The sequence below is a fragment of the Crotalus tigris genome, unplaced genomic scaffold (assembly GCF_016545835.1).
Source record: "Crotalus tigris isolate CLP2741 ecotype Arizona unplaced genomic scaffold, ASM1654583v1 scf7180000023639.2272817, whole genome shotgun sequence".
Taxonomy (NCBI): domain Eukaryota; kingdom Metazoa; phylum Chordata; class Lepidosauria; order Squamata; family Viperidae; genus Crotalus; species Crotalus tigris.
The window spans coordinates 2048767-2060259 of record NW_024100096.1 but is presented as its reverse complement, the minus strand read 5'-3'; positions in this window follow the sequence as shown (position 1 = coordinate 2060259).

Sequence of the window (11493 nt, the reverse complement as noted above, 5' to 3'; positions counted from 1 at the left end):
TTTTCAAAAAAAGATAAGTATCCCTTGAGCAAGTAAATCAAGTGTCCCTAAATAAAACTTTGTCACAAATAATGCATCTCCAGAATTATCTTCTGCTAGATGTTCCAGTTCCATTTTGGAAACAAAATATGGCATTTCTCCCACCAAGTGATTGATTGATCATGTGCCATTGGTTTCAACTCCTAGTTGCCCACATATACAGATTTTCTCCATGATGATCTACCCTTAAACTGGTGTCCATGGAGATTCTCAATCATCCAAGTTGTGGTTGTCCCAAAGATGCTTTTCCAAAAGGTAACTATAATTTCTTAGTTTGGATTTGAAACCCTTAACTGAGCAACGTGGTATATACAGTACAATGCAGTGAGACATGTGCAGATATGTACATTGGAAAAACAAAACATTTCACTTCACAAACGCATGGCACAACATAGGAGAACAAAACTATCAGGACAAGATTCTGTGGTCCATCTCCATTTGAAAGACAAATGTCACTCTTTTGAAGACAGTAAAGTCCACATTCTGGATAGAGAAGACCATTGGTTTGAAAGGGGGATAAAAGGGACCATCGATGTTAGAACTGAACAGCCCCTCCTCAACAGAGGGGGAGGGATAAAACACCACCTATCTCCTGTGTACAACACAGTCAGTAGTTCTAAGAAGATTCTACCCCCATTTGCACTCTGATACAGGTAACCCTGAGGGCACAGATAAACCCCCAAGTGGCCTCAGTGGCTCTCAGAGAGAGTGCTAATGACCAGAGGACTGCAAAGAAATGTAATCCTTCCATCCCCACCACCACCCATCAGAACTGATGAAGCTTCTTGGGTCAGAAGTGAAATGTTATCTTCCTCAAGGGAAAAAAACATACTTCAGTTGCCTTTTTAAAGCACATTTGAGACAAGCTTTAAACAGGCTTTTCAAGTCTCCAAACATTGCACTCATTGCCACCACAACTGTGTCCCTCCACTTTGCTCCTTGGTCATCTTTGTTTTCTCTTTCCCAACTACATCTTCTATCTTTCATTACAAACTGAAATTACAAAGGTTCCTGTACTGAAATCTGTAAACAAGCAGTTGAGTTCGCTGATTACATTGCTTCATGAATGGTACCTCCCATTAGTTACATGGCTCCCAAGACAAATACGTATACTCTATTATAATATTTTTAATTTGCCAGCATTCCAATCCACTTTTCAAACCTAAGGATGGATACTGCAAGCACAGCAGGTGATTTTATTCTCTGTGTCTTCACTAATAATGGTGTGGAAAGTTAATGTCAACTTTGGCTGCTCAAGAGCATAGATGAACAAATCACAAAAACTGTATTCAGGAAGTATTTGTCACATTCTTTTTCTAGTTCCCCCAAAATGCCAGCTTTAATATTGTTGTTTCGCCCTCCTCCTCCTCCTTGCAAAGCAATTGAAAAAAGTTGCTCATTTTCATCTAACTTCCATAAAAATAGTTGATTTTGATTTATGCTGTTTTGGCTAGTATTTGAAGTAAAAATAAGCAATACCATGTGACCTTTGAGATTAACTCATGTGGCACGATTAATTGCATCTGTTTACAATGCACTGGTCATAGCAAAACCATAATTTATTTCTTGGAGACATTCCAAAAATGTTGATTCATGCATTTTATGCTAGTGATATTAACTAATTTCTAGATAAAACCATTTTAACAAATGGGAGGGAAAGACATTTTTTTTTGTCTTTTCAAATTACATGCAAGCAGCCGCCCAAATATTTCATTGAAAGGGACTCCATATAATTTAGCAGCCGGTGCCAAATTCAGATTGGCTTTCCCCTAACCCTCTTGGAGGACATAATCTTATGGTATTGAATTACTTATGGAATGTACTTATGGAATGTACTTATGAAATGTATAAGTTGATGGAAGATCAGCCTCTGCTGAATCTTTTCTGCTGAAAAGTCATCCTTGCCCTGAAGTCTTCTGGTTTGTGCTGCAATGTTGTACACATGCTTTTCATGATGGTTCCAAGGTTTCAGCTGCTTCCTGGTTATTCATATAAAAGTCTGTGCTGGTTGAATGGGTTGCTAGAGTGATTTTAAGTGTTGGCCATTGTATTTTAAGTGTTAGCCATTGTATTGTAAGGGATTACAGATTGAGATTGGGTTATTTGAAGGACTACCTCTACTGCTCTGAATTTTTCTGGGACCAAGATCAGCAGTAGAGACATTTTTAATGTGTCTTCCACTAACATCTATTATGCCTGAAAGAATAAGAAATAAAAGTGTTTTGACACTTCCGGTTCCGGAACACAGCGACGCCGGTCGTGCCTGGAAACTTCTCTCCAGGCCATCCAGAGTTTCCTTCACCGGTAGACCCCCGAGGGGGTCGAAAGTCGCCCTGGAGGGGCGACCACCGAGGAGGAGGGCGGCTGGTAGATAGGGGAGGGCGGCTGCTTCCCCCGAATCTCCAGCTTCTCCTTAGGGCCGATGGAGCACAGATCGGCCTGAAAGATGGCCGATCACCCTGCTGCACCAGCTGAAAGTCACATCATCATCTAAGCATTAACGACTCACCGCGGATGATCCGGGTGAGATCCCTTTTGTTCCTCTCCATACCCCTGCTGTTTTTGCCTGTAGAAGCTGTTTGTGCTATCATTTCCCCGTCTGCAGAAAGTGGCTTTAGTAATCGTGGGAACAAATGCATTTTACAAAAAGGACAGAAAAAACAAATAAATATTCATTTAAAGACTATATTCCTACTTACATTGTGCTTTAGAAAAAACTGTTTTTTTGTGGTTTTTTGAGCAGTATTATATTGGCAGAGTATTTCTTTTTCTATTCTCCCTTTAAAAGATAGAAAAAAGGAAAAAAACTGGCGTTTGAAGAAGGTTTTTTAGCTCACTGAGGACACCTACTGATCAAAAGTTAATATTGGATTGTTGTTTATTTGGAGATGAGAAAGCTTTGGCCTTCAAACTGTTTTTCAAGAAAAAAGATAATTTGAGCTAGCTGTGTGATCTGTGGGGGTGGATAATGTTCAACTGTAACCTTCACTAAAAAGGAAAAGGACTCTTCTTCAACTATTGCTAAAATGGAGAAGCCCCAATCACACTTAAACTGTAAACTTATACTGGAAATTATCTATGAGGCTAAAGAAGAAATATGTACTACAATAAAAGAGGCTACTACAGAACTAAGAGCCAGAATCTCTACTTTAAAACTTAAAACTGACTCCCAGACTACACTTGACTACTCTACAAAACAAATTACACAAGAAGAGGTTTTAACTGAGGATAAGGAGAATCTTATTTTGCCTTACAAGCAAGACCATGAAAAGCAAAGACCAAACTTTGGACTTCTGAAGCAACAAGGCTTTATGGACAAAAGAAACAGAGGATTAAATCAGAGATCAAGATGGTCGGTATCGAATCAAGTGACACTACAAGCAACAAAAAGAGACCTATTATCTGGAAGGGAAGCCCTGTTATGGAAACTTACCTGGCAAAAGAGGAAAGCTAGAATAAGATTGAAAAATGAAATTTAAAATTTCTTAAATTGGATTAAAGGCAACCTAGAACTATGGACTGATGTAAGGACTGAGATTTTGAGTTTGAAGTAAAAAGATGTCTTAGAGTTGGAGTGAATCAATAATTAATTGAATGTTAATTAAGTAAGACAACTTGTTTGTCCTATAACATGTGAAATTTAAACTTTACTTAAAGGATTGAAATGATTTAAGGTTTGATATTAATTTGTTAATTCAAAGAGATTGATTAAGTGAAGGATTAGATATCTATAGAATAGTTTGATAAATACATACATTTAGATGTGTCTATGATAGATTAATATTTTTGTTTAAAAATGAGATATCTTTCTATATAAGGGATTAAAGACAATAGAATATTAGGAATGTTCCTTTTAGAATGTTAGGTTTATTTCTATGAAAATTATGATGTAATGGAATGACAAAAATTGAAGAGATGTTTCAGATTTGAAGTGAACTAATAATTGAAATTTAATAAGATGATATGATTTTCTGATGATATGGACGTTATTAGTCATGATAATTAATTGGAGATTTGAATTTTGTTTAATAGAATGACATGATTTAAGGTATGATATTATTTTTTTAGCTTGAAGAGATAGATCAATTGATAGATTTGATAGGTACAGGACAGATTAATATTTTACTCTAAATAAGAGAGAATAATGGAAGAAGAAACAAATAAGATTTTGATAAAATTAAGAAAGTAGAACGTATGTGGAAGGGATATTTGAATTGAAAATGAAGCTTAAAAACAGGTTCAGGTTGGATAAATGTAAGCTAGAATTGGATATTCTAAATGTACTATGCTATTTGAAGGAAAAAGAGAGGGAATATTTGACATATTGATTATATTATGTATATATGTCTTGTTTTAAGATGTTTGATTACCCCAACACCACGGTGTGTCCTGAATATGTTGCTTTAAGAACTTAAAAAACCATAAAATTTGTTTTTAAAAAAAGAAAGAAAGAAGAGTGTTTTCCCTTGTGGTGGGTCCAGCACCAAGAAATATCATACTCTGGAAGTCTCTTCCTGATTGCTGTTAAATGGGTCTTCAAAATAAGGATGACCCAGCTGGCTTTTAAAAGCATGGATGCCCAATTTATTTTCACTTTGGTCATATTTAAATATTTTTATTGCTGAATTAGTTTTTATTTTATCTTTCTTTTAAAATAATTTTAATTTATCAGTCTGCTGGAAGAAGCTTTTGCATTGAAAGCCAGAATAAAAGATTTTAACTAATACATGAATAATTTATCCATGACAATCTGCTTCTTTACTGCTCTCACAAAAGGCCCATTTGTTAACAATCTGGGACAAGAGCTGGAAAGGAGGCAGATGACAGTACCATCTGATTTTTAGCTGCTACTTTCCACCAGAGCAGAGATGATCACATTTGGAACAGAATAAGCGAAGTTCCCTTTTCTCCTCTATAAAAAGGGGAAATTTAATTTTGATTGTTCAGAAAATGTGATCTTCCCTGCTAAAAGATTTTTGTTTTGTTTTGTTCAAAGGAAAATGTTGGGAAAAGATAAGAATATGATTGGTTTTGCTTTACCTGGAGGACCAGACAGGAAAGAGGACCAGATGAGCTAATTCTACTTTATTGAAGACCACATTAATATATTATATTAAATATATTAAATAAGACCTACCCCAAAAATAAGACCTACCTTGATTTTGGGGGGTGGGCTCGATATAAGGCCTACCCCAAAATAAGCCCTAGTTAGGACCCCACCCACTCCATCCCATCTCGCTGCTGCAATGGAGCAGGAGAGCGCATGTACAACGCTGCCTCCACAACAAAGCAAGGTAAGTGGGGGAGAGGTGGAGCTGCCCATGTGCCCACTTCCTTCAAACCCCCCCCAGCCAGGCCATTCCTTGCTCAGCGACCTTCCCTTTCACTCCTCCGCCAACTGTCCCATGGCTTGGGCTGTGGCACAAGCCTCCCTCTGCCAGCCTTCCATCACCACCACTGGAGAGAAGGGAGAACAGGGAAGGGAGTGGCTCTATGCATTTATGCAGAGCAGAGAAGAGCACTTACTTGCTGTCCTGTATCACCCCGCATCTCCCTTCTCCATTCTGGAAAAGGCAGCCTTATTTTCTGCTGCTTCTCCTCCTGGCACTGCTGTAAAGTTTGGCACATCACCACCCAGCTCATCTCTCTTCCCGAAAGCATTTCTTCACTAACCTGCTTTCCAGTTCTGCCATGTTTCTCTCCTGCTGCAGGGAAATGAAGTTTGTGGGATTACAAAAAGTTCAGTCAGACCTTCCAACTTCTCGCAAAAAAAAAAAAAAATCTCGTGAGAAGTTGGAAGGTCTGACTGAACTTTTTTTAGTCCCACAAATTTTGTTTCCCTGCAGCAGGAGAGAAACAGGCAGGTGATCTGTGGGGTGAAGCGTGAAGAAAGCCCTTCCAGCAGTGCACAGCAGCAGTGGAGCCTTTCGTTGTCACTCCCCCAGCTCTGAAACAGCGGAGGGGGATCAGGCCTATCCTGCCCATCCTCCGTAGCATGGCAGTCTGGCTCAGGAGGGGAGTGAAAGGGAAGGTCACCAATCAAGAAATGGCCTGGCTGGGGAGAGGCTGAAGTAAGCAAGGGTGGGGTACGTTGGACAGCTCCACCCCTCCCCCACCTGCCCTGCCTCATGGCTGCAGTGGCACAATGTACCACATGGCCTCCTGCTGTGAGCAGCCACAGCAGAAGTGGGCCGGCAGCCACGCAGGCTCCTACTGGATGGGGCTGTTGGTGCCACTGCCATGAGGTGTGGCAGGTGTCACAAAAATATAAGACATCACCCGAAAATAAGACCTAATGCCTCTTTTGGAGGCAAAAATAATATAAGACCGGTTCTTACTTTCAGGGAAATATGGTAAAATCTTGCAAATCTGAAATTACAATTCTCTCGTCTCCTTTACACCTTGAGAAATTAGGGACAACCTTTTCTGAGTCTCTTGCCCTGCCTCCTATCCAAACATGGACCATACTGTCTCTTACCTGACTGCAGCAACTACCCTAGGCAGCAGCTCTGCGTCCAGTCTCCCAAGGTCATTCCTACATTCTATTAGAGGATGATTACAATGTGGAAGGTGGCTTTAATGTCAACCAGAGAGCATTGCAGTTTTATATTTGATTTTTAAAGCCACTTCATCAAATACTCGGTTTGATAAGTAACAGAATAAATTCAACTACTTTTGGTTACATTAAAAAAAAAGTTGGCTGTATGGAAATGGAGGAATTTGTACGGAGCCCAAACTTATTTAAATTAGACTCATACATGTATAAGTTATAATAACCCTAGACAATAAGAAAAACAATGGCTTGTAATGCTATTTTAAATAAATTATTAATGGCAAATATATGAAGAATTGCTACCTTTCAGTGTGGATGTGATATTATTTGGAAAAGAATAATTCTGTGTTATTCAGAGAACCCCTTTTGGCATCTAGCTCCACTTATGTTTTCAAAATTAAACATTTGGGGTGAGAAGAGTGAACAGTCCTTATGTCTTTCATCATTGCTGGATGGACTGAGAAGGTGTGTATATTAATTTCATCAAAACTGTTTCTTCTGTTAGGTTGCATGTAAATTCATACATAATGCATACTAAGACACTCAGAAATGATTGTATAGCTACTAGCCATCACCGTTCTTGCTGAAGAAGGCACATAAAAATTTGATAGAATCCAATTTTTCGTACCCATCCTTGTAGAAAGAAATAGACAGCAACACACTATTACTAACTGCCGAAGTGAGGCAGCTTAAAAATAAATCAATATTAATACATGCCAAAATGATAAATGGAAAAATTCACCTGGAATGTTGCTGAACAAAGTTTATGTAGTTAACGTACACAAGAACTGAAACTATCTGCATACCCCAAGGAAGACTATATAGAGATTTGTATGACCTCCTTATTGCAAAAAGGGAACTCAAATATGTAAAGAAATCCAACTAGAGTTCGCTTAGTCATTGTCCAAAGCCCACCAAACAATTGAGATCATCACTAATTTACTAAAATTACCATGAAACAGCTGTGCCATGGAAAGCAATTGCCTTGGACATAATACTGAAGCCTGTTCCATCTCTTACTTAGATCCCAGTCATTAATTTCTATATATATTTATACCTATGTGTCAGTATTGATACCTGGTGATGGCTGGACAAGTCCTTGCAGTTTTCTTTGCAAGATTTCAGAAATAGTTTGACATTGCCTCTTTCTTCAGCTAAGAATGTGAAACTGGCTCAAGGACTGGCTTTGTGCCTAAAGTGGGACTAGAGTTTGCTGTCTCCTAGTTTCTGGCCTGATGTCTTAACCATTACATTAAAATCAAATCAGCTCATCAATTTCTGCCTTCGGTCTACTTAGAAAGGGGATCAGCTATCACTTGTAGCAGTGGCACTTCTAGTCTCTTAGTGTAACTACAACATGGAGGCCAAAGGACATTTTGTTATCTGCAGAAAAGTATTTCCACCAAAATTCTGAAGTATTAAATTTCTAGTATATATTCTAGTTTCGTATGGGAAGATACGTACTATGAAAAAGAAGGTTTGACTGAATGGGAGAAAATAAATGGCAATGAGAGCCATACTAATGCTTTAAATGAAAATTAAACTATAGATTTGATTTTGAAATAATCGTAATAATGATGACTATAGCACAGGAATCATCAGTGGCAGTTTTCCAACACAGGATAGTCATCTTGTTCATATTTAACTAAGAGTGTAACTGTTTTTTTTCAAAGGGCTAGTTTAGTCTATAGGAATCATAAAATCAATTGCCTTTTCTCATTACATATTAAGGTATAGACTGGTTAAAAGCATTGCCTGGAAAGTTTTAAAAGGCCCAAATCATACAATACCTTAGGGTAAAGTGAAAAATTGTGATTAGGATTTTGCTACAGCTGCCATCTATATGAATGACAGCCAAGGCAGTTGATGAAAGGCAGTGACATGTTACATCTTAACAATGCTATAAAAACACACAAAGAGATATTAAATAATGATTAAGATTGCAGATGCTGGCCCTGGCAAAATACCAAAAGAATCCTTTCATTGTCATAGACAGAATGTGGCAGAATGTCCAGTGAATTTATTATATTGCAATTGAAATTGATTCTGATTTCTGTAAAATTAATTGAGGAATAATGTACTGATTGAAACTGGAAACAAAATAGTTCACCAGTACAATACTAATCTAAAATAACTAGTTCAGCTGAGCCATATTTCTTGGCTAGATAAAGCAGTTGTAATGCAACTCATATCCCTCTACAACAAAGAATGCACCAGAACTGACCAGGTTCTTAAACCGAATAGAGTTATTTCAGCTATTACAGACCCAGAGTTTATTATTCCCATCGGGATTATTTATATTCTCCCAATAACTGACTGGATTGACATCTTATTCTTATAACAACTTGTAAAGTCTTTGATAATATGTCAAATGCATATTTGTTCTAATACCCAATGTTGTTTATCTTGCAAATCCAAACATGTATGCATTACTTAACTATGTTTAATGATTTCATCTAATCTTTTAAGGATTCTGTTGCAGTACAGCACTGTGACCCAAATGTGGCAAGTCTACAGTGAAGCAAGGGCATAATTTTTAATCTTAAAAGTATAATTCCCCCCCATCCCCTAAGATTTGGTCCAATTATCTTTCATGAACAATTAGCATTTCTCCTGGATGTCTAGAGTGAAGGATAACCTACTGAAATCCAGATGTCTTTCAAAAGCACTGCTGATTTGGGGCTGAAAATAAGCCAAGGCACAGCATAAGGAATGAATTTTGAATAGTAACATTCACGCTGAACATAATAGAACATGTACTAAAGGTAAGAAACCAAATGGATATTGTGATTTTAACAAAGATTCCCTCAATAGGTTTACAGTATAATGCTTCTTAATAAACCTTACCTCCATGATAAATTCTATATCTGTTATTTTTTGTTTAACCAGGATTCAAAAATAATGCTTAAAATAGCCAAATTTTCTACAACAGGCTCCAAAGTTGCCTGCAATTAGCAGCTGACTAATTTCTCTGGATTAGCTGGCAATCTTAATATTTGAAAATTAATAGGCCATAACTGAACATCAAATGTATTAAAAATAGGCATTAAGCATTTAAATTGTCCTACTCTCTTTCTTTTAAATTTTAAAAGCCATGATATTTTGTTTGTTAACTTGTTATCTGTCAAATTGGTCAGTGGGCCATAATAACCAAATGAACAAATGGATTCTAACTATAAATGAATCGCTAAAAAAAAACTTTCAGTCATAGACAGCTGAATTTATCTGCTAATATTGGCAAGGTGAAGAAGAAATATGAATTATTAATGATGGAAGATTTATTGTAAATTAATATAGAAAAACACAGTTTTGAATAGAAGCAAAAAAAAAAAAGGGGCACAACCAGGGTGGATAGAAGGTTGATCAAGATCTGTTAGTGACTTCTGTCTCCAACTGAATGTCTGATTCCTATTTTAACAACTGTTAATGAATGAAATAGGTTCTTGTATTTTATATCCAGCTGATAAAATAAGAAATACTTAAGAAATCCAAGAAAAGAGTGTGTAGTGAAAAGCTAAGTCTGTTATAAAAAATATCTCTGGGTTTTGTGCATGCCTAAAAATTCCTTATTTGATCATTCAAAATGCATCCAAGGCTTATCCCATTATTCTTTTCATCTTAATCTGGTTGGGGAGAATGGGATGAAAGACAGCAAAAACAGCAATGCAAAACAAAGTCAGTGTGCCCAGTGCTGTAGTATGAGGTCATTTGCAACAAGTCAAATTAAATATGAAAGATTCCTCAGAAGTAACACTTCAAAACTGATTAAAATCACTTGTTCGGGTAACCTAACAAAATAAAATACCAGCGTTACTAAATGTGAATTACTGCTCGAGAGCACAGTGATCAGGATGCCAAGCAAATGTTCAGTTTTAGAATAATTGTCAACACTGTATAGTGTTTTGGGGTTGTTGTTTGTTTTTTTTTACAAAATGCTGATTCTTTATTTAGCACATTGGCCTAGTAAGAACATATGGCTCAATGCGAGAACAAAGCTCACCATCCTGGACAGATTGCCATAGAAAAGCAACTGAGATGAGACTGTTATGAGAACAACCAGTACTGTTACATTTATAGTGTTCTGACAATTTTGGCTCTCTTCCCTCTCCCTATGTATTTTTCCCATCTGTTTAGTTCTACAGAGAACATTCAAGCTGTAGAAATGGGACTTACACATCGCAGAACTAGTTCTCTCCCTCACTTGGTTCAGTATTATTTATGAGACTGTGCAAAAAAAAAAAAAAAAAAGAGCCATGCAAAGTGTTTTGCTTTGTGAAAGAGGGATTCTGAAAAGGAAACTGAATAAAGTCCCAGCTGGCATCTACTCCACAGAAAATACTAAAGGAAATTGAAACAATGCTTTCCAATGCTTAAGATCAAATGTTCGTAGAGACCTATTTGTAATGTATTGTGATCAGGTTCCTCTCAACTGTATCTTGAGAACCTGCTACAAATTGATAAGGGCACCTAAGTTTACTACTGGGAAAAAGAAAATGGAGGCAAACTGATCAGGTGGGTCAGTTTCCCTAAAGGAAATCTTACACTATTCATGTCAATTTCTTTTTTTATATATATAATATTTTATTAATTTTCTAATTTTACATTTAAGTATTTAAAAAGCAACGTGGTGGCTGGGTTAATCGATAATTCAATAACATACAAAAATCTTTAGTACAAATCTCAAGCTACAACAAATATTTCCTCTCTTTTTCCCTTAATATCTACTATCTCATATTTAAACTAATATAGCTCTTATATCAATTGAGTAAAAATAGCATTATTACATTTATCAATAAATTTTTAGCTTATACATATCCTAGTTGCTTTTAACATTCAATCTTTATAGACAATCAATGTCCTGTTATTAGTTTTTCCCAATTTTTAGTTTCCCATTAATATTT